The sequence below is a fragment of the Parasteatoda tepidariorum genome, chromosome X2, assembly GCF_043381705.1.
Source record: "Parasteatoda tepidariorum isolate YZ-2023 chromosome X2, CAS_Ptep_4.0, whole genome shotgun sequence".
NCBI classification, from domain to species: Eukaryota; Metazoa; Arthropoda; class Arachnida; order Araneae; family Theridiidae; genus Parasteatoda; species Parasteatoda tepidariorum.
In genome coordinates this window covers 49,498,167-49,518,249 of record NC_092215.1, presented here as the reverse complement: position 1 = coordinate 49,518,249, position 20,083 = coordinate 49,498,167, and the positions used below count along the sequence as shown (strand labels likewise).

The following is a 20,083-nucleotide window of genomic DNA, read 5'->3' as shown; positions in this document are numbered from 1 at the left end:
GTGAAATAAAATATACCTTTTGTCACTTGAAATTGAATCGTGACAGTTATAGTTGGCATTTTTCACACCCTTTCTATTCTCTCATTTACAACTTAATTTCCAAACATCTTTAGACATCCAACGCCCATCTTTGTTTTCAATAACGTAAAACTTGAACTAAAGGGTGTGTTAAAAAAATAACTTGTTTCAGGAAGAAAATGATTAAGAAGGAAACGTTTTTCTTTTCGAGGCACCTAATGTTTGGTATTTTTCTTACGCAATTTGAAATTGAACTAATAGCTAATTTATTGTTGGCAAATTTATTCTTTATTTGATATAATTATTTCACCTGTTTTCGTATGAAAGAAAGAGCCAATTTAATTGTTTATTCTTCTTTTTATTATAAATTTATTTAAAAAAAAGTATTCAGGAGAAAATAATTAAAAATGAAAAGTTTTTGTCTAGTTACCTAATGCTTGGTATTTTTTGAATGCAATTTGAAAATGAACTAAATAACTTATTTTTTGTTTGAAATTTTATTCTTTATTTGATGCGATTATTTTATCTGTTCTTTTATGAAAGGAAATAACTATTGTAATTGATGACTTTATTATTTTTTATTATAAATTTATTTTGTTTAAGAAACTTTAAATATTCGAAATTCTTTTAAACTTTTCGTTTAGGTTCTATGCGATTTAAAACTTATTAATAAGCTGAATTCTATCTATGTTATCTGTACAAGTCTTTTTGTTCATGTATTTGTTAATTACAAATCGAATAAAACCAAGACCAAGTTAACAGGAATGATAGATTTGAAGCTATACGTGTTTTAAGCATAAATTTTTGTAGGAATAAGTTACTTAGTTAATTTAGAGTAAAATACTTAGAAAATAACATCTCAGCTGTCTATATAGCAATGTTAAATTTGTAATTAGGCATAGGTCAAGGTAGTACTAGGCATAGTCATATGTACTTTTTATTTTTAAAAAAACCCTCGTAACTTCTAAATTATTAGTTCAATCGACTTTGCTTGGATCTTATTCGATCAAGCGTAGAAATTAAATTGAAACAACACAGCACTTTTCTAGATAACATTTTCCTCTCGCTGATGTCTTTCCTTTTAATAAATTGATTACAGCGGCAACAGCGGAATATATTATAACAGCGGATTTGTTTATTTTCACCTTGGAACAGTGGCGTAGTTTTGGGGACGAAATCCCCTCTGAAATTATACACCATTTGATTAATGAGCTATTCGGTTCGGTAAATAAGATGTAGACATAAAAAATTTCCATTATTCATTTTTTTGGTCATTCAAATATATATATATATACCTGTCAACTAGGTTGGTAAATAAAACCTGGACTCAGCAGTTTTGATTAGACTACTGCGGTTATTTATTAGGATTGAAAGGATTTGTTTGAATTGATAAATTCAATTTGAAAAGATTTTTCTCCAAATTAATTCTGCCTGCAGTTGTATTTAAGTTTAAAATTTAGTATGGCCTCTTTACAGCTATTGTTTTAACTTCTCGAAAGAAGTTTTACATCACTTTTAATGAATTCTAAATAAATTATTATTTTTTTTTGTTGATAAATGACGCTGTTGGAAAAAAATCGGGACCTAGGCAGTTGGGCATGACCGGGTAGTTAAAGTTTTCAATACTTTAAGTAAAAATTTCTGGAAGTTTGGATACTATGTCTCAACGATAAACGATTGGCACATGAAGTTGTAGCATTGGATAATAACAAGATCCTAATTTTACTTGTGACATCTGTTTTTAAATTTGATCAACAAACTTAATTCACAAAAAATGTCATATTCTCAGTTTTCGCAATATATTCAATGAATATTCTCTATTTTCCACTTGAATCCTTTAAATTTTTCAACGTTGAAGGATCACGGCATTAATTTGTTGTTATTCAATGAATATTCTCTATTTTCCACTTTAATCTTTTAAATTTTTCAACGTAGAAGGATCACGGCATCAATTTATTGTTATTCAATGAATATTCTCTATTTTCCACTTTAATCTTTTAAATTTTTCAACGTAGAAGGATCACGGCATTAATTTGTTACTATAAATAAATATTTCCGTTTGAAAAACATTATTTGTTTCATTATCTTTTCATATACCCTAACCAGGTTGGATAAAATCAGATATTAGCATAATTTCAAAAAAAGATTTACTTTAAAAATATCGTTTTTCTCTTACATTGTATGATTTTTTAATTTTGGCTGGAATTAAATGGCTAGCTTAGCATTCAAATAAAAATGTAAGCATTTGTATTCACATAGTTATTTAGGGAAACCCAGAAGGACCCGGTTTTTGTCCAACTTCATGCAGTGGATGTTTAATATCGCAGAAAAAATCAGCAACTAATCAAATTAATCAATATCATAAGAAAATATCATCTCTTCATATAACCCTGTTGTATAAAACCAAGTAGGATAAAACCAGGTATTAGCATATTTTCAAAAAAAAAAACATTTTTTTTACTCTTTAAAATATAGTTTTTTCCTCTTACATTATAATATTTTTTAGTTTTAAGTTAACGCTTTAATTGGCTATTTATTTCTAGCAAAGGTAAATTAAAGTATTTTTGGAATTGAAATCGATATAAGAATAGTAATTCATATAAGAAAAAAGAACTCATTTAGCTTATAAAAAATTAATCTAAATTTTAAATATTATTTACCACGATCTATTAGGAACTTATTAGCTTTCATTTTTTGTTATTTATGAAATATACTTTAGAAATGCTACCAACTTCAAAAGGAATTATGTATTTTATAACTTTTATACGTTTTCTTAAACAAACAAATGGCTACCAATTTTATTCAAACGCATTTCAAGAAAGCTGAAGTTATTAACAAATGGAATCCTATATAAAAAATAAATAAAAAAGTTCACCATGGACTTTAAAAATTGGTGGTAAGTATACTTCCCACGGCCTCAGAAAGGGTTAGAGGGCTAATTTATTATTCAAATAAAAATTTGAGCAATTTTAGGAAAAAAAAAATCCTTCGTAGATTTTTGTCTAACTTCATGCAGTGGATATTTAATATAGGAGGAAAAAATCAGCAAATAATCAAATTAGAAGAAAAATAAAATTATAACGAGATATCTTTCACATTTCTGTAAATACATTAACATATTCAATTTCCCTTTTTGATATTTTTTCTAACGAGTTTTAATATCCATCGCAATGTCCTCAATATTTCCCAGTTTCCTCAGTATGCTTGCTTAACTTTTTAACCGAGTCAAAATAATATTGAAGTGGTAAAGCAGGTGAGCTTGCTTTTGATTAAATCAGTTGAATAGCAGGTTTTATTTTTCTGTTTTATGCAAGTTTTCCTCCTAATCATTTCTAATCTTGCCAAATGATTTCGATTTGTTTTGTTACTTGGTTATCTTAAATATTACGATCAAAACGGAATAGGGTCACATGTAAATTGCGTAATGATTCGTTGCTCTAACAATAGCCGATTGATGTGTTTTCCGTATATTTTGGGAAGATGAATTTTGAAACATTTCAACTTTCTTCACTAGTTTTATACTATTCTGGTTTTTATGAAATATGAGGTAACTAAAAGATTTTTGCAAGTTTCTGAAACGATAAAGTTTGAAAACTTTAAATCATATTGCTTCATATGTATTGTGATTTATTAACTAGCCATGCTATAACTATAGATTAGTTAATCAGTTTGTTAGATGAAAATTAATATCCGCAAGATGAATTGTGTGTACGGATTATATATCCTATAAATATGCGCAATATAAGTACAATATATATTAATACTAAAGATAATTTACATACGTATCACTAAATACACAAAAGTATCACTTATACCAGTGATTCTCAACCACTGTGCCGCGGCACTTTTGTGTGCNCGCAATATAAGTACAATATATATTAATACTAAAGATAATTTACATACGTATCACTAAATACACAAAAGTATCACTTATACACATATGTATCACTAAATACACATGCGTATCCCTAATACACATACATGTCACTAATACACATACATGTCACAAATACACATACATGTCACTACTACACATACTACTACACATACGTATCACTAAATACACATACGTATCACTAATACACGTACTACTGATACAGATAAGTTTCACTAAATAAATATTCATACGTATAACTAATGCACATACAACTAATACACATACGTATCACTAAATACACATACTACTAATGCACATACGTATCTCTAAATACACATGCCTGTCACTAAATACACTTGCGTATCACTAAATTTACTTCACCGATACAAAATAAAACAAGAACCATAAATTTCGGGTGCAATAATTCTTAAAATAAAATTAGTTTGTTTATCAAACATACACAAGAGACAATATTAATATGAATTCGAATTAGGCTTAACAAAACCGAATCGGATAGAAATCAAATATTTTAAAATTATTTAATGCAGGTCACAAATTTTAAAAAATTCAAATATAATTAGTCTTATTAAAAACATGCATGCATATTTTATCGGTGAACTTTTGTTCAGCCAGACATTAAACATAAGACATGCAATTTCCCTCCTCTCCAAGAAAAAGGAATCACTTAGAATTCCGAAAGTTTTTCGCCCAATTTAATAAAACCAATTAAATGATTCTTTTCGAATTTCATTATTATGGATAATGGATAATTTAAACATTTTTCTATTATCATTTTTTTTTAACTTCTTTATGAAGTTTAGGATCATCTTTTAATTTTTATCAAAGAATTTCGAATTTAAGGGCTCCACTTAGGAAATTATATAAAAATGCTTAAATAAATTTTATTTTATTATTTTGATTTTTAACAGCAGAAATGTGTAAACTAATACTTTCAAGAGGTAATGACTACATTAATGCAACTATCTATGCATTAGATAACAGTTTCCAATTTTTTAGGCTACGGAACCCTAAATAATCCATATTCTTTCAGCGGAATCCTGACTTTATTTATAAAGTAATTGTGATTAAGGTAATTGTGGACGTTATTACCTATAAAGGACTATTTTTTATTATTTTATTATTATTTTATTATTTATTTTTATTATTTATTATTATTTTATTATTTATTTTTATTATTTCATTTTTTATTTTTATTATTTTATTATTTAATAATCTTAAATTAGGTTTTATTACTGTTAAATTTGTAGTCCTTGTGCTGTATCTAGTCGAGTAAGGAATTTGTATTTGGTGTATATAAGAAACTTGAAAATGAATAAAGTAAACCGAATTAGGATTTACTTTGAAATGAACACTTAAAAGATTTTCATAAATATTGAAAATGACTATTAGGAAGCATATTTCTTAATTAAAGAATTTAGTTATTTTATTCTGATTTGAAAAGCGTGATAGGAAATATTAATGCAATATTTAATAAAGGCATGTTCTTTTCATAGTTTTGCTCAATATATTGTTATCAGAAATATCATATTGCTTTAAAAAATGCCATTTTTATTTTATTGTTACTTTACTTGAAATAATTTCACAAAGGCAACCAAAAATTAAATAAATTAGGAATTTTTAGGTTGAATCTAATTATAATTTGAGGTTTCAAAACTCATCACTGGTTATAAAGAGTAGTAATTCCTCTCTAACTCCTTAACTGACTCACGGAGCATCTTTAACTCTTCCACGGAACCCTAGAGTTCCACGGAACACCATTTGGGAATCACTGCATTAGATTCATGCATCGTAGAAAAAGTTTTGCTATTTCCAAAACTAGAAACACTTAAAAAAAAATCAAAATTTCAATTATTGTTTAAAAGCAAAATTTTTTTTTGGAGATCACTGGAGCAGTACTCCCCAGAGTCTAAGAAAATGCGGAACACCGGGCAAATACCACGCTTGCCCCACCCTTAAAACTTCTCTATTAACTTTATATAAGAGGTCATTTACCTTTAGAATTACAAAAAAAAATTCTCATTAATAATTCTCGGATTAGCAGATTGGAAATCTTTTTTAATCTAGTTAAAAGAAGTGAAAGACTTAAACTTAAAAAAGAATAATATAAAAAAGTGCGCACGGTGTGTGCGCAACATTCTTCTGAGAAGGGAGCCGAAGCTTGACGAAGCTTCTTAATTGCATTCTGTTAAGTTGCATTTTTAAGGCTTGTTACGAGTGGCCATGACCTGAAAAAAAGATTACCGGGAAGTAAACTACATATTTAATTGTTGGTCATGCATTATAGTTATGGTCATTTTAAGACCAAAAGTTGATAAATTCGCGTGTTGAATTTTTAAATCACCACTTGAGTTACTTTGTGTTAAATTTAATACGAGATACAGTAAAATGTGGTTATGCTGTAATAAATTGGAAGATGAGTGATATATTTTATTAATTTAAATACTTATAACACAATCAAAATGATTTAAAAATATTGTTATGTCGAAACCATCTGTATAATTTCAAAACTGATTGTATTTTCAATTTTTCATTTTTATAAATTTTACTAATTAGAAATTATTAAAAAAAAGCTTTTTCTTCAAGCGTATTCAAAAAACTACTTGAAACTGATTTTTTAAATTTTTTATTTTTATATATGATGCTTACGAGCCATCAAGAAGTGGTTAAAAAGGGAAAAATGACATCTCTATTTTTTTCCCGAGTCATTTTTATCCTTATTTTGGAAATTTAAAAAGAAATGAAACAAACCATATAGGTGAAACTGCATATTTTTGAGCTTTTTATAATTGTTTCTCACTTTTATAACTTTTTAACACAAAGATGCAATTTTACCATGCTATTAGTCATTAACTAATAGCGAAATAATTTTTATCTTAAATGGGTTTAAAGTCAGTGTAGTAATGTTAATGTAGTTTAACACAACTTAACTAGTTTAAAGTACCAGAGTTAAAAGTACCAGAATATGGTAAAATTCACCGTATTTCTGGCTCTATGGGAACGCCAAGAAGTTCGAAATTTTTTACAGAAATACTTTAATGATTTTGGTAAAATTAACAATGAAACATAGTTTTATGATATAGGATAAAATTTTGTAAGTGTAATAATTTTATTACGATACCTTAGAGCATGACATAACAGCCATTTATTACGTTAAACTTAAATTTAGGTTTTGTATTTTTTACGAAATGTGTGGTTATAAGAACGATAATTTTGAAAACCAAAATTTCCGGTAAACCTTTTCCATATGAAGGGAAAAATTATAAAATTAATGGTTAAAATTACAAAATTAATACCGTGTATTTTTGCTTTATTACCAGATTTATGATTTCTTTTACCAGAAATATCATTACTAAATATTACAATAATTTTACCAGAATTTTTTTCTTCGTGTAAAAGTTCTTTGTTTTATGAAATTTTCTCATTACAATTTATACAAAAGTTTTCATTTCTCAATAAACACAATTTCTCATGCAAATTTCATATACAAACTATTTTCATGTGTCTGCATAATTACAATTGCATGTTCTATATTTAATAGCCCTTTGTTTAAAATTTATACTTCAATCTAAACTTACTTCTTGAAATTAAATTTATAAATGATTTTTTAATTTCGTTGCAAGAAAAATAATTAGAAATATGCGACATAATTTTATTACTTTAAACTTTCTGAAAAAGTTCAATATTGTGTTAACATTATTCAAGAAAAATAATCATTGTTAATAAGGATATTATTTCTATAAAAGTAATATTAATTTTGTCTATTAACTTTACCTTTATCCATTAAGTGTAATCATAATTAAAAACTCTCTTTAATCTTGGGGTATTTCAGTTTGTCAAAATTAACCCTTGTCTTTTAAAAAACGATTGTTATAATTACAACCAAATTAATTGAGATTGTAATTATAATAATTGTTATTTTATGATAAAATTGCTTATTAGATTGTAAATTCATATTAAGATAACCTTCTGGTTCATTGTTTTCTGATATTTTTAGAATTTACTTATCAAATAAGTCTATTGAAATTATGCAGAAAATATTTCACGCATAAAAACAAAAGAACAAATGAGGAAAGTTATTTGAAAATAACGACCGCGTGTAGTAATTAATTTAGAGTAGGTTGTTTAGCTTAATTTAAATATTTATGCTTAAACTAATCTTATTCAAACAAAAACTTGTTAATCTGTTCCAATTAATCTGTTTTCCTTTGTAATAATAAAAAAAATTATTATGGAATGCTAAGAAAATAATGTGTATTTGAAGGTTTCCATTAGAGCACTGCTCAAACAATTATACCAGCACTATTGTGCAAAACTCAATTAAATAAAACTCCAATTTCTCACTACTTATTCCATATTTATTAATTTGTGAACAAAACGACTGTTAAAAATTCTACTTGCGCTTTAAAGTAAGTTTTTACTTTTAAAATCTTATTAATATAAATAATATTTTTGTGACTAAGCTTTTACTTTTATTATCGTTTTAAGATTTAAAAAAAAAGGAAAAAAAAAAAAACTTGAGTAAGCCTTTACTTACATTATCTATTTTATAAAAGTAAATTTTGTCTCTTTGACGCAGAATTTTTATTAAATATATTTTTCATACTTTTTTCATTATTTTGTATTAGTTTGGTCAAGATAAGTGAAAAACATTATATTTTAGCATTTTAATAATTTATGGTTATGAAATACAGCATGAAACACCGGTGTATTTTTCTACGTTAAAGGCAAAATCTTCAAACATAACTTTCAAGCAATAATTTTTCAAATTCCCATTTTTTGCAGTTTTTTAGATCTAAAGGAAATACTTATTCATCATTGAAATTTCTTTAATTTGCAAAATCAATTATTGGTACAACTTTGAATATTAATGAAAAAAATATTCAAACTACTTTTTTATATTTCATATTTGAGTACAAATATAATTTCGGTAATCTAACATATTTTTTAACTATTAGACTGTTTTTTATAATTAAAAATTACAAAAAATATATTTTTGCTCGTAATTATGCAGAATTTTAGAGGGAAAATTTTGCTAGTAATTAGTCATAAAAAATATATAAAATGGACACCGGTGTCCTATCTGCGTCAGAAGCTTAAGAGAGTAAGTTTTTACTTATTTTTTTTGTTTTTTTTACATCAATAAGTTATGGGGTGTAAGCTTTTACCTTGAATATCTTGTGTATAAATGAATTTAGATTATTAAATTTTTTTACTTTAAACATCATCTTCTTTCTAGCATATGTAAATTTATGTAAGTTTTTATTTTTAAGATCTAATTCATTTAAGAGAGTACCGTAAACCGGGGCGAGTCTACCCATCCAGGGGCAAGTCTACCCATTTTAGTTTTATTTAATTTTCACTATTTTAAATTGCAAATAAAATTTTTTTAACCGACGGAGGACTTAGTTCAGACTCTAAGGAAGATGGCGCTGTAGTAGTTTGATCCGTTTTTATTTATTTGGTGTCTTTTTAACCGACCTGTTCAAACGTCTTTTGAGAGATTTGTATTGAAAATCAGCAAACTTTTAGTTGGTGCTCCGTAAGTATATTATTATTATTACTATTTTCACTTTGGTTAAGTGATAAACTTATCTAAGACTAAGATTACATTAATTTTATATGAAAAAAAAACAAAAAGAATGTAAGTTTTGCTGTTGTAAACAAAAAGCCAGAATTCGCGGGGCGAGTCTACCCATTCGTATTTAGTTTTAATAAAGCATAATAATATAATTTAGAACTTTGTTTATATTAAAATTAAGTCATTTTAAATGAATTTGAGTATATTATTTTAATTCTGCATTGATAAATTTATCATTAATAAGAAAATTTATAGGTTAAATATAAATGTAAATATAAAATATGTTTATTTTACCTATTTTTTCAATTTTTATATTACAAAATTAACTTTTTTTATTTAATGCAAGTTAAATAAATTATTATTTATAAATTATTATTACCTCCCAAAAGAATGGGAAAAGGATTTTTCATGATTCCCAATGTTTGAATTTCGATTTTGTTAATAATCTTTAATTATTATTATTTATTAATTATTTAATTGTAAATTTATATTAATTTTAATTTATTTTTATCAACAATAATCAGAAAAAAATGTTATTTTATAATGTTAATGATTATAAAAACAAAACTGTGATCAAAATGTGATAATCGATCAAATACTCAATTTGTGTTATTTTATGAATAAAAAAATGGAATATATAATAAAGTTATGAATTTTACTTCATAAATATCCTATATAGTAACTAAAATAACAATTTAATAGTAAAATTTGATTATTTACAATGTTAACATTCATTTTAGTAGAATGGGTAGACTCGCCCCATACGAGAGATTTGTCAGCAGTTCTATAAAAATATACAGTAACAGCGTAACTGTTAATATTTTCTAAAATCGATTTCACAGCTTTAAAGAGGGATAAATAGCGATTCCGAAACACCTATTAAAAGCCTTTTTTCTTTAATATTTACAAAAGTTTGACCACTTGAAAGTTGACAAACTGAAAAAATGGGTAGACTCGCCCCGGTTTACGGTACTTATTAAGAGTGTAAACTTTACTTTTAATATCTTCTTTATATAAATAAATTTTAGTGAGTCAACTTTTACTCTACACATATTTGTTATATAGTAAGTAAAATCTATGACAGCAAATTTTTACTTTTAACATCTTCTTCATTCATATAAAGTTTACTTATATAAGCTTTTATTTTTGATATCCAATTTATATCAACCGGAAACAGAATTCGTATCAACCAGCCACCGATGAGATTCGAGCTTGGGTCACCTCATTGGGAGGTGAACGCTCTATCCCCTGAGCCACCGTGGCCCCTCTGAATCGTGTAATCAACTAAAATCGCTCATTATTTGTCACGGGCCAAACAGTTTACCATTCTCTCTCTTTGTTGAAAAATAATACATCTTGCCCTTTTAAAGACATCATAATAAGGTCTAAAACTCATGACATTCTTTCCGAAAAAAATAATTGTGTTGAGAAAAAAAAAGGTTCTTCAACAGATTGTCTCCAATCTCATTACATGACAAATTGCACAATTGAATGTGAAAAAGTATAGAAACTAGAACTTCTTCCTAATCCTCTATACTCACCAGGCGTATCCCCCTGTTGCTACTACTACTTCTTAAATTCGGACAAGTTTCTAACACGGAAACAAATAAATTCGGACAATTAAGTATCTTGAACTAGCCATCCAGGATTTTATTAATTCTCGAGCGTCATGGTTTGATACCACCCATACGTACAACCAAAAAGGGTTTCTCAAAATTGAGAAAAACCGTCTTAAAATGGTCATGAAACAAACAATAGTCGAATTTAAAAACCTCATGTATTCAAAATTGAAACAGCATATACTAATTTTTGAGCAAAATGCATAGTCTCAAGAATGCATAGTCTCTAGAATAAGGTGGAAGTAGAAATGTGAGTGAGATGTTCGTTGACTACCGGCATGACTCGAGCCAATGACCTTCGGGATCATAATAGGAAGCTCTATCCCCATTGTTGTACACCTCAGTCCAGAGAGAGCTAAGAAGTTTTATATAGTGGCCTCCGCAACGACACATCATGGCATGCTAATTTCCAGTTTCAATGGTAAAAAGGGTTGCAATTTGGAAAATATGATCCCAATAGCTTAGTCAGGAGATAGGTAATTTCAATTTCACTTTTTGGTTATTTTGCTATATCTTAAAGTTTTTAAGCGAAGGGAATGTATGACAAGATGTATCATTACGACAGTCACTTTTTAAGGCTACACTAACTCTCCTTGAACTGAGTGTACAACTATGGGGTTAGAGCTTCCTATAGGGGAGAAGGGGGTACAGTGGGTCAGGAGGTACAGTGGGTCAGTGAAGATATTTTTGCTTCAGTAATTTATTTTCAGATGAAAACATTTTGTAAAGTAGACACGAAACAACTCTACTCTGTGGAAAAAGGTAAACAGCTCAATTTGATTGTGGAGGGAAGAAAGAGCCATTTTATTTTCTGATCCTCTGCAGGAAATTTGAAGTAAGTAAGACTTTTTGTTATTACACTTTAAATTTGTCAATTAAATATGAGTTATGTGGTATGTTTATATAGTCTAACTGATCTCATTTTGTATGATATTTTATTTAAATGAATATTTTAAAGAGCAAGAGTTTGAGGTGAAATATACTAAAATGGTACATGTGGGGCACACTGGGTCACTTGAAATGGGGTACAGTGGGTCGGTGACCTACTGTACCCCTATTTATATATTCATTGTCCTTCTTTTAATCTTTTACACTTTAATGTTTAAATTACCTTGATTTAATTTGCATGCCAGTTTATTAAATAAAAGAATTTATACATACGTCGGTGATACATTTATTAAAATAAACTATTGAAATTCATTTTGTTGACGCTAGTCTGTGGAAATGCAAAAACCTATTAGCTATTTTAAGTATAGTCAACTAAATTAGTATAAATATTTACACTTAAGTAAGAAATAAACCAGGGAATTGTTATTTATCCTGTCTTTGATTTTCTGTTTCCAGTTCACAATGGTAAGAAACAGAGAACGGAAAACCAATATTGGCATGGTAAACTCCGAAACAATGCGTGAAGCAGTAAAAGCTGTTCTAAAAGACAAGATGCCCATACGTGAAGCTGCTCGAGTATACAATGTCTCCAATACAACTTTACAACGGTATGTGCTGAAAAGTAAAGATGTTAACTGGGACAAGGATTCAAATGCAAAGGACATAATATTTAAACCTAATTATGCTGTGCGTAAAATTTTTTCTACAAAAGAAGAACAAATGCTTGCTAACTGTTTTATCCAGGCTAGTAAATTACATCATGGTCTTCCACCTGAGGAAGCAAAAATTCTTGCCTTTCAATATGCTACCAGCTTAAAGAAAGACATTCCAGAATCTTGGAAAAGAAATCAATGTGCTGGCAGAGACTGGCTGGAAGGGTTTATAAAACGCTCCCAGTGTATTTCTTTGCGCAAACCAGAAGCTACATCTTTGGCCAGGTCAATGGGCTTTAATAAACCTGTTGTTATGCAGTTCTATGGCACATTGTATCACTTATTGGAAAAGTACAAGCTCGGATCTGAAAACATATTCAATTTGGACGAAACAGGGGTCACTTCTGTTCAAACTCCTGGCAAAGTACTTGCAAAAAAGGGTACAAAGCAAGTAGGGCAAGTGACCAGTGCAGAAAGAGGAGAGTTGGTCACTTTATGTTGCGTCATTAATGCATTAGGAAACTCACTACCACCCTTCTTCATATTTCCGAGAGTGAACTTCCGCAATGCTATGTTGCATGGTGCGCCCTTAAGATCTGATGGAGCTGCAACAGTATCTGGCTGGATGAACTCAGCTGTATTTATATTAGTCATGAAACATTTTATTAAATTTTCGAAGTAGTCTCTACAAAATAAAACACTTTTAATCATGGACAACCACTACAGCCATGTAAGTATTGAAGTCATAGTTTTGGCAAAAGACAATGGTGTAATTTTGTTGACCCTGCCTCCCCACTGTAGCCACAAGCTACAACCGCTTGACAAAACAGTTTTCGGCCCATTTAAAAAATATTATAATGATGCTTGTCGAGCCTGGTTGTTAAATAACCCCGGAAATCGCATTACTATCCATGAAATCGCAGGTCTTGTTGGGAAGTCATATCCCCTTGCATTCTCTACAAGTAATATCCTGTCTGGTTTTTCATCGACAGGAATTTTTCCTTTTGATAAAAATATCTATAAAGATGAAGATTTTACTGCCGCTAATGTTACAGATGTTCCAATGGAAAATGTCACAGTTGAAGATCAACCTCGTATTTTTCAAGAAGGTACTTCTCTAGCTACATTAGTCCAGCCTAATGTAGAGGCCTCTCTGAAAAATCTTGCAATTCCAGGTCCATCGAGGGCATTTGATAATTTGTTGGATGTAGAACATTCATTGGAAAACATTCCAGCACAAAGTGTGTTACAGGAAAAAGGGAATAAGTCTTCCACAGAATCTTCAGTTCAAGAAAATTTTGCAGGACAAGAAATGACACCAGAGATGGTAAAGCCTTTTCCTAAGGCTGATCCAAAAAAGAAAAAATTGACAAAGCGACAACCTACAAAATCAGAAGTTCTTACAGATACACCAGTGAAAAACAGAATCGAAAATGCAACAATTGAAAAATTAAAAAAGAGAAAAAGACTTAATGATAAAAAGCGAGGGAGAAATAAGCAAACAAAAATTTACAAGCAATTACAATACAGCTCAACTGAAGAGGAGGAAGAATGGAAAGAATCTTCAAACGAATCTGACTTTGAGGATTTGGAACTTGAAGAAGTAGAAGATTTTAATATTGACATTGGAGATTTCGTGTTAGTAACAGTTCATGGCAAAAAAAAGTACAGTTTTAAACACTATGTTGCTGAAGTTGTAGGCAAGAAAGAACATGAATTTGAAGTTCACTACATGAAAAGAATTCAGCCAGGTTATGCCTTTATCTTTGATGAGGCAGACATTTATACAGCAGACAGTAAAGATATAGTGAGAAAGTTGCCCAAACCAAATGTATTTCAAGGAACTAAGAGAACAATGACAAAACTGACTTTTGCAGTAGATTTCCTGTCATATAATGTTCATTAGTTATTGTAAATTAAGTTTTTGATTTAATGTCTTAAAAATTACTATACAACCAAAAGTTTTGTGAACTAAATAGAACTTAAAATAAAGTAATGTCTAATTAAAACCTTTTTCTTTAATTTTTTATGCAATGTAGTGAATGTGTATATTAGAGCAAGAAAATATACTTTTCATTTATAAACTTTGATCAACTTTACTGTTTAACTTAATAATAAATATTGTCAGGCAATAAAATAAGTTTAAAAACTCAATATTGAATGAAATAAAATTATTTATTGCATTTTTCGTTAGTTGACCCAGTGTACCCCATTTGTTGACCCACTGTACCCCTTTATGGGGCACAGTGGGTCAACAAGTAGTACTCTAGAAAAATGTCTTTTTATTGTAAAAAAAACATTTTGCTAAATTGTAATAAATTTAATTAGGAGAGCTAATAGATTAGAAAACATAATGCATAAGTTTGATATTCTTTTCTAAGAATATTTTTAGAATTATATTTAAATATCTTAAAATTGACCCACTGTACCCCCTTCTCCCCTATATGATCCTGGAGGTCCTTGGCTCGAATCTTGACGGTAGCCAACTGACATGGTATGTGCTGTTTCAATTTTGAATACAAGGGGTCTTCTAGTTCAACGATTATTTATTTCGGAGCTATTTTGACACATTTTTTCAATTTTGAGAATCTATTTTTTACGGTGCTGTCGCTTAAACAGGAAAAGGGTTATAAAAAGTATGAGTGCGTATTTAAATGAATAAAATAGTTACGTATATATGTAAGTTATTCAGTTCAGTTATTCGTAAGTTTGCCCACAAATTCAGTTCAGATCTATGACCATTTAATATTTGGTCTTTAGAGGGTTGCGAATAAATGAATAAACTGGAATTTCATACATTTTCTGTACTTTAATTATCAATTTTGAATTCATAAAATTGAACCCATATTAATATCTTTTATTTTTTTTATGTTTTGTTTTGCGATGGCATTTTTTATCATATTTTTCTCTATCTAATTAAGTTTTGCGTCACGAAATGTAGTTCATTATTAATGTTTCTCTTTTGAATTTGGGGATGGAGAATTATGAAATTTTTACCATAGTAATTTTTAGTAAGGTCAAGCTTAATTAAACTTTAGCTTTTGTTGATGCGTTTAAAAAAATGTTCTGGCCTGTTTGCAGTTGGCACACTTTTCCTTGAACCGCACCTTTAGATACCTTTGGCAAGGAAGATTTAAACTCAAATTAATAGTTGGTTTGAAGAGCTCACAAGTCAAGGGCGTTTAAATATTGGAAAAGAGATGAAATCATGCTCATATTATTCTCTTCTGCTTAATTTCTGAAACTTGCTTCAACTTTGACATAAAACAATAATTTATTTCCTTTGTTGCATCGTTAGAAAAATCCAAGGAAACCAAAATCAACACATACATTCTTTAGTTCCAACATTTGTAATTTCCGCTTCACATCGACTTAAAGCTCATACAAATTAAAATAGCAAATAGGAATCTTAAATTACAATTGTAGTTATTGAAATCAAATCAAATCGAGGTCTAATAATCCAAACACCAAAAAAGCATTGCTTTAAGAAATGGTTTTCCTTTTACAAACACGCTATTGACAGCTTGAAATAAAATCCTTAACTTCCTCATTGCGTGAATCGAATAATAATAAGAGACCGTCGCCATTTTGTAAACAGTGATCATTCTTCTACAGATGCACCAATTAACTTTGTCTTTGAATAAAAGATTCTTTTGGAAGCATTCTTATAGCTGCTAATCAAAAAGCATTCATTCTATATTGAAGTTATATTGCACTGTTGTATCGCTATGATCTTCAATTATAAAGCTTTATCTTAACGAAAATAATTAATGCTAGTTCACGACTCTTGACATTTTGACCAACTTAATCAGTGGCAGAGCATTTTAGATCTCGTATCAATTGAATTATCGGTGACACTCAATCAATGATTGAGGACTAAGTGTACCTTATCCAACATGCAATCTTCACAAAGTATTACCACGATGCGGTAAGCGTTTGAAGATTTCAATAGTGTCGCTAACCTTTACGTGTTCAAATCTTTAGTTAGATATTGGATTATGATAGTTACGAAATGAAATGGTTCCACTCATGCGATAAGATTTTTCACATTTCACGCTATTACTTAAATCAGGATGAATATCTTAATGTTTTCTTAGGTCTCGATTTGATTTTATCACATATTTGTAAATGAAGCGGTGCATATTAAATTCCATTACCAATTAGAGTTTTGAGGTTATCATGGAATAAATGTTTATCTTCATGTAAAGAATAAGCTTATTGCAATAAGCTTTAAAAGTATGAGAAAGGTTAACATAACAATTATTTAAAAAAATGGAGTTCAACATGCATGTTTAACATGTTTTATAATAATTAATAGAATAATTTCAAGCACCAAAATTAAAAATAATATCATGACATTTTATGTGTCAAATTAATCTATTAATGATATTTTCTCACAGATCAAATGAGATTAAGACGAAAAAGATTAATAAGAAGGAGGTTAACTATAATTCAACGTTGTCAGATCAAAAAAATCTCACCAAATCTAAAAGAGAGTGTTTTACACAGATTAAAATGAGGAAATATAATCAGCAAATTTTGTTTAAATTTGGTGAATAAGTAAAATCGCAATTTCTCAGGGAAAGTCTTCGCTTTCAATTAACATAAAATTAATACTTAGTTTTGTTTCGTTTCATTTCTTAAACCAATCGCATATTAAGGTTTTTTTGTAAACTATCAATAAATAAATAAAAAACTTGCACCAAAAAATCGGGACATTGAACCACTTACAATGCAACAAATTTGCAGCTACTGTAATAACATGTTACATTGAACCATGTTTTTATTAAAGTTGAACCTGGTATCGTGTTATTAAATGTAGAAGTACAACGATATGGTTCAACTCACTATAATAAATTTGCATCAAATTTCAACATGGTATTGTTTAACAGCTCCAATATTTCTAACAGTATAATTCTAACTTTATTTTTATCTCCAATTAATCTTTATTGTACGAATGTTCCCTACTAAATGGAGTCCCTTTCTTATAAAGAACTATGAAAATTGTTTAAAGAACCAAACCAAAATATCGATACATTGAACCATTTAAGGTGCAACGAGTTTGCAGCAAACGTTATAACATGTTATATTGAACCATGTTTTTATTTAAGTTGAATCATGTATCCTGTTATTTAATTATTAAGTACAGCGATCAACTCACTATAATAAATAATACTATAATAAGAGTGTAATTCAAATATTTTTTCTTATCTCCAATTAATCTTTATTGGACGGATGTTCCATATTATATGGAGTCCTTTTCATATTAAAAACTATAAAAATAGATAAAAGAATTCAGCATTTAATTTTGAATTCGGTAGTTATTTTAACACAGTGGTTTCCAACTGGCGGCCCGGGGGCCGCATCCGGCCTGCAAAGCTTTTTCTTGTGGACCGCAAACTAAAATATATTAGTTGTCAGTTTTTTGCGGACAATTTTTGCAAAAAATCTGCATGGGTTTAAAATACTTTTCTCGTTAATAAAAACCTAATATCTTTGTTTCTGTGAAATTTAACATACCAACGGTGAAAAAAATTTTATTTCTCAGGTTTTGCATCCAAGAAAATATTTATTCAAATACAAAATAATCGTGTATCTTGCTCATTTTTCTTGTATTTTGTGAATATAATTTAGCATGTGTGTATCAGAAATTTTCTCGAAGAAATTCTCCGATTTAACTTTTTGAGAAACCACTCATTTTGGACGAAAATATTTACACACATTTGTAAATTTAAAATGTAAGTATCTATTCTCTGGTGGTTGCAGCAGACAAACCTCAATTTTCTCATTGAACATTTTGTGTGCTACCATGTAAGTTTTAATACCAACCTTTTTAAAGTTTTATATCGTAACAACACAGCACATTAATTGTTTAATACATAGGTGCACGTTAAAGTTATTGTAGCCCGAATTTTTTAATATGCAATTAAATATTTTCAAACATCTACTTCTTATTTTAATTTGTAATTCAATACTTTTGTTTTGTACAACTTGGTAAAAATCTGACAGTAATATTTAATGTTCCTTGAAACATATACGAGTCCTACATAAAATTTTGATAAAGCTGCGGCCCGCCATTTGATTTGTGTTTTTAATTGTGACCCCTGGCCTCATGTAAGTTGGAAACCCCTGTTTTAATACGATTGAATAACACAATTTCTGCTTTTGACTCTTTACTATTCATATTTAAATTATCTTCTCTTATTTTTGAGCTCTTTTAACTTGATTTTTAATTAGAAATCTTCGTTACTGATTCTATCTTTTGTAGCGTAACTTCTGATGCGTGGAAAGGGTAAAAAAGAACATACATTTTAAATTGCCGAAAATCAATTTCCCTTGTTTCTGCAACCAAACCATCATTACTTCCTCTAACGAATTTAGTCACGGTGGCCTCGTTTCTTAAAAGCGATAGAAGAGTTGATAGTTACCTTACAATTGAAAGAAGAAAATAATAGTATTTGCAACGATGGAGAATTAACGTTATCACTGAAATCTTATTAAGTTTAGTTCATTTCCGGCTTTATAATATGCACTGGTATCGATAACTTTTTTCCCTATAATCTGAACGGTGCCATAGACTTTCAAATTGGAAAGAAAAGATAAAACTATTACTATTTTAAATAATGAAAATCGATTAGTATAAATCACGTTAAGGATACGTCACTGTTTCTAATTATAGATTCTAAAATAGTTTCGTTTCTGTTAGCTAATAAATAACACGCTGTTAATTGATAATATCTGAATAAATTTTGATTTCCAGGACTTCAAAAATTAAATATGAGGTGCAAAACAAATTCGTAAAAGTTCTGAGTAATTAACAAACATTTCGAAAGGAGATTAATATCGCACTATTATGAATTGTTTCTTCGTGTGCTTTTGAACAGATCATAGTAGGAAAACGTCTCTAGCCGCGTACGATGACATTTCCGCGCATGGGTTCCCATACAATTTTAATTCTAGTGATCTGTCCAAACTCCCGTAGAAGTTTATAGCAACATTTACTCGGCTCTCTGTTACGTATAACATTTTTAAACTTACGTATTTTGACAAAAATGGAATAAAAATGTCATTTAAAAACAAAACTGTAGCTTAAGGAGCAAAAATAATTCCAGATTAGTTTCCCAAAGTTATCTTTGGTAACAGACCAGAAAGTAACAGATCGGACATTTCTCTTGGACCAAAAAATGGACACAAAATAATTTATATGTACCAGGAATTTCTTTAAAAAAGCAATGAAATATTCTAGATTGGTTACAAAAAATATTTTTCAATCCATAAGTGTTTTGAAGTAATTTTAAAACTTATAAAATATAAGAGCAAAATTTGATATTGCCGCTTTGCACAGCCCATTTTTAACACCGCTCTTTAATAAAAATTTATAGAAAATAAAACATTTGAAAAATTCTTATAATATTATAGATAATAACTC

At 28.7% G+C, this 20,083-nt stretch overlaps 1 protein-coding gene across 4 annotated transcripts in view; it reads left to right on the top strand.

The window, feature by feature from the left end:
- LOC107437401 (tyrosine-protein kinase Btk29A) overlaps window positions 1–20,083 on the top strand; it is a 91,210-nt gene that overhangs the window by 37,876 nt on the left and 33,251 nt on the right. Inside the window, exon 1 of one of the 4 annotated variants that reach the window (XM_043047016.2) lies at window positions 11,872–11,948. The exons of the other annotated variants lie outside the window; for them this stretch is intronic. The gene's annotated coding sequence lies outside the window, so the exon portion shown is untranslated. Of the gene's footprint in view, window positions 1–11,871; window positions 11,949–20,083 lie in introns of those variants that run through there. 4 annotated transcript variants of the gene reach the window in all.